Consider the following 4818-nt stretch of genomic DNA (forward strand, 5'->3'; position numbering starts at 1 on the left):
GCAGGGTTGCTGAAGACGTCGTGCAGCTTGGCATCCTTAACTGTTTCCATCAGGGATCTGGACGTAGCGTCCAATCTGCTTCCGGCCCTGCCGGATCGTCCAGCCGCATCGATGATGCAGTTGAAGTCCCCGCCCAGAATGACCGGCCTGGAGGTCGCCAGCAGCAGTGGGAGCTGCTGAAAAACCTCCAGCCGCTCAGCTCCTTGTGACGGGCCATACACGTTAATTAACCGGAGTGGAGCGTTCTTGTACATTACGTCTGCTACGAGGAGTCGCCCGCCCACCACCTCCTTGACCTCGGAGACGGTGAAGTTGCCTCCCCGCAGCAGAATACCCAGGCCGGAGGAACGAGAGTCGTTTCCGCCCGACCAGATCGATGGCCCGTGGGACCACCACCGTGACCATTGCCTGTAGGAGCTGAACTGGATAACCTCACTTATCCACGTTAAACTCCATCTGCCAAATTTTGGCCCATTCACCTAACCTGTCCATATCCATTTGTAAATTTCTCATTTCTTCACTGCAACTTACTTTCCCACCTATTTTGGTGTCATCTGCAAATTTAGCTATGGTACCTTCTACTCCTGAATCCAAGTAAATAGTTGGGGCCCAAGGACCGAACCCTGTGGCACCCCACTAGTTACAGCTTGCCATCCACAAAAGACCCATTTATCCTGACTCTCTGCTTTCTGTTGGTTAGCCAAAGCTCTATCCAAGCAAATATATTACCCTTAGCTGCGTGTGATCTTATCTTGTGTATTAATCTTTTGTGCGGCACCTTATCAAATGCCTTCTGGAAGTCCAGACATACTACATCTACAGGATCGCCATTATCCACTTTGCTTGTCACATCTTCAAAGAACTCTAGCAATTTAGTCAAACACGATTTAGTCTTCATAAAGCCATGCTGACTCTGATGGATTGCATTTTGACTTGCATTTTAGGAGGGTAGTGAAGGCATTGGAGAGAGTGCAGAAGAGGTTTACGAGTTTGGTTCCAGGGGCGAGGAAGTTGAGTTATGAAGTAAGATTGGAGAAGTTGGGACTGTATTCCTTGGGGAAAAGAAGTCTGAGAGGAGACTTGATAGAGGTATTGAAAATCATGAGGTATCTGGAGAGAGTAGATAGGGAGAAACTGCTTGCACCGATGAAAGGATCGAGAAGGAGCGGGCACAGGTTTAAAGTAACTAGCAGAAGAAGCAAAAGTGATAGGAGCAGCGAGTGGTCAGGGTCTGGAATGCACCGCCTGATAGCGTGGCGGAGGCAGGTTCAATTGAAGAGGGAATGAGATGATTATTTGAAAAGAAAGCATGTGCTGGGTTACGTGGAGAAGGCAGGAGAATGGCACGAAGTGAAATGTTCATTGGGAGAGCTGGTGCAGTCACGACGGGCGGAATGGGCTCCTTGTGCAGTGTAAGGATTGTGTGAACGTGGATGTAGACGTTTCCGAGTAGCTGTGTAAAGTGTGTGAGCTTTGAGGTGTGAGTTTTGACTGTTGCTGTATCAGCAGCAGCAGCAGCAGCGGGCGGGAGCGGCAGCAGAGAGCTGGTTGAAAATGTTGTGAGGCGAAAGGTGCAGCTGAGAGAGTGTTTGAGAGGTGTATTTGCAAGTGAAAGATGTTTTTGTATGAGTGAGGTAGAGTGTTTGTGAGATGAGAGTGGTGTCTGTGAGCGTTGGGTGAGCGTGCGTGTTTTTTGTGTGTAGATGGTGCGGGTGAGTGAGAAAGAAAGAAAGTTGTGTTTTGAAAGATGTGCATGTTGAAAAGTAAAGAAAGCAGATGTTTGTAAGAAAACTATTTTTAGCATTGAAAATCCCCTGGAAAGGGGTGGTGCACCATTCCCAGAGATACTGCAATACCGGGTCGATGCGTGGAGTGGACGGAGCAAGCCCCTATTCCATCTCCCTGCTCCAAAAATCAATTTAATATATGGTCCCCAGATAAGGGACGTATCAGATATTAAACTGATAAGAACAGATTTTTTTTTTTTTTTGTAAAAATATACTTTATTCATAAAGTATCTTCAATCACATTCAAAACCATTTCAAAAACAACATTACAAGGGTACAATCCAGGTTAAACTTTTACAAAATGTATCACCAGGTGCATCAGTACAAACAATATTACAATCATTTACAGCCTTTCATTTTGAGCTGTACAGCCCGAGGGGCTCTAAACAGTTCCCAGTCTCTCGGTGCGCTGTGGTAGAAAGGTCTTAGACAGCGACCCTTCCCCATTGCGCCTTTGCGGCAGCTGCCCCAAGCTTTAGTGCGTCCCTCAGCACGTAGTCCTGGACTTTGGATTGTGCCAGTCCGCAACAATCGGTCGGGGACAACTCTTTGTGCTGGAAGACCAACAAGTTTCGGGCAGACCAAAGCGCCTCTTTCACCGAGTTGATGATCCTCCAGCTGCAGTCGATGTTTGTCTCGGTGTGTGTCCCTGGGAACAGCCCGTAGAGCACAGAGTCCTGTGTCACAGAACTGCTCGGGATGAACCTCGACAGCAACCACTGCATCTCTCTCCAGACTTTCTTTGCAAAGGCACAATCCACAAGGAGGTGAACAACGGTCTCTTCCCCACCACAGCCACCTCGAGGGCAACGTGCAGAGGGGGTGAGACTCCTGGCGTGTAGGAAGGATCTGACGGGGAGGGCCTTTCTCACCACCAGCCAAGCTACGTCTTGGTGCTTGTTGGAAAGTTCTGGCGATGAGGCATTCTGCCAAATGACTTTGACAGTCTGCTCGGGGAACCATCCCACAGGGTCCACCCTCTCCTTTTCCCTCAGGGCCTCTAGGACGTTACGTGCTGACCACTGCCTGATGGACTTGTGGTCAAAGGTGTTTTTCTGCATAAATTTTTCCACCAGGGACAGGTGGTACGGCACGGTCCAACTACTTGGAGCGTTCCGCGGCAGCGTGGCCAGACCCATCCTTCGCAACACCGGGGACAGGTAGAACCTCAGCACGTAGTGACACTTGGTGTTTGCGTACTGAGGGTCTACGCACCGCTTGATGCAGCCGCACACAAAGGTGGCCATCAGTATGAGGGCGATGTTGGGCACGTTTTTTCCCCCTTTATCTAGAGGCTTGTACATCGCGTCCCTGCGGACACGATCCATTTTCGACCTCCAGATAAAGCGGAAGATGGCTCGAGTGATCGCCGTCGCGCAGGAGTCTGGAATGGGCCAGACCTGCGCCACGTACAGCAACAGCGAGAGTACCTCACACCTGATGACCAGGTTCTTACCCGCAATGGAGAGGGAGCGTCGCTCCCACATGCCCAGTTTCCTCTTCACCATAGCCACTCGCTCCTTCCAGTTTCTAACGCATGCCCCGGTCCCTCCGAACCATATCCCCAGCACCTTCAGGCCGTCAGCCCTGACAGTGAAGGGGACAAAGGATCGGTCAGCCCAGTTCCCAAAGAACATGGCCTCGCTCTTCCCACGATTTACCTTGGCTCCCGAGGCCAGTTCGAACTGGTCGCAGATGTGCATCAGTCTGCGCACCGACAGCGGATCCGAGCAGAAGACGGCGACGTCGTCCATGTACAGGGAGGCTTTTACCTGAGTGCCTCCACTTCCTGGGATCGTCACTCCTCTTATGCCCGGATCCTTCCTGATGGACTCGGCAAAGGGTTCTATGCAGCACACGAAAAGGACAGGCGAGAGAGGACAGCCCTGCCTGACTCCAGATTTGATCGGGAAGCTATCTGTTTCCCACCCATTGATTGAGACTGCGCTACTGATGTTAGTGTAGAGCAGTTGGATCCAATTTCGAATTCCCTCCCCAAAGCCCATTTTGGAGAGCACATCCCCCATGTAGGTGTGCGATATTCTGTCAAAGGCCTTCTCCTGATCCAAGCTGATGAGGCAGGTGTCCACACCCGTCATGCACATGATGGGGAGGGCCTTTGTCACTATCAGCCAAGCTACATCCTAATGCTAATTTGAAAGTTTTGGTGATGAGGCATTCTTCCAAATTACTTTGACAGTCAGCTCAGGAAACCACCCGACAGCATTCACTATCTCCTTTTCCCGCAGGACCACATTACAATATGTGCAGCCCACTGCCTGATGGACTTGTGGTCAACAGGTTTTTCTGCATAAACTGTTCCACAAGGGATAGGTGATACAGCAGGTTCCAACTGAATGGAGCGTTCTCTGGTAACATCGCCATATCCATTCTTCCCAACACCGGGAAGAGGTAGAATCTCAGCACGGAGTGACACTTGGGCCTGGATTCTTGGGCCTGAGCATTGGGGCGTCTTAGGTCACTGTGCTAATGACATCATTGCTGCATCACTACCCAGCAGCCAAACTCAATGTACATTGCTCAACATGGGCTGCTGTGTTTAACCGACTTCAGTTTCAGGAAAATGTAACAGGAGCACATTTCACTCTGTGCTATTGGACAGTGGTTTAATAGTTGGAAAAGATCAGTGGTGCTCACCAGGGTTCACACCTGAAGAATTGTCAACCTTTGTGTTGCTGCACAGCACAATCAGATAAAGCATTTCTTACCTTCCGTCACTTCCTGTTCCTTCAGCTGTAGCCTAACCAGTGTATCATAACGGTTTGGCATAACTTCCTTCCCTTTGGACTCCACGCCTCAATTTATAAAGCCGAGGATCCTTATTTGTGTTTACATGAATTCTTGCTGCAACAAACGGAGCTTTGGCGAGATCATACCCAGAGTATTGTGTACCATTGTTTTGGTCTCCTCACCAAATGAAGGATATATTTTCCATAGTAGGGATGCAACAATGGTTCAGTAAAGATTGAATGGAGTGGCCAATATTTTCTGGAGTTTAGAAGAATGAGCC

The 4818-nt window shown here is 49.6% G+C and overlaps 1 pseudogene; it reads right to left on the reverse strand.

The window, feature by feature from the left end:
• Positions 1 to 1822: 1822 nt before the first annotated feature.
• Positions 1823 to 2000, reverse strand: LOC144669693 (U2 spliceosomal RNA; annotated as a pseudogene).
• Between the last annotated feature and the right edge of the window lie 2818 nt (positions 2001 to 4818).

Source organism: Cetorhinus maximus, chromosome 29 (assembly GCF_964194155.1).
Source record: "Cetorhinus maximus chromosome 29, sCetMax3.hap1.1, whole genome shotgun sequence".
Classification (NCBI taxonomy): domain Eukaryota; kingdom Metazoa; phylum Chordata; class Chondrichthyes; order Lamniformes; family Cetorhinidae; genus Cetorhinus; species Cetorhinus maximus.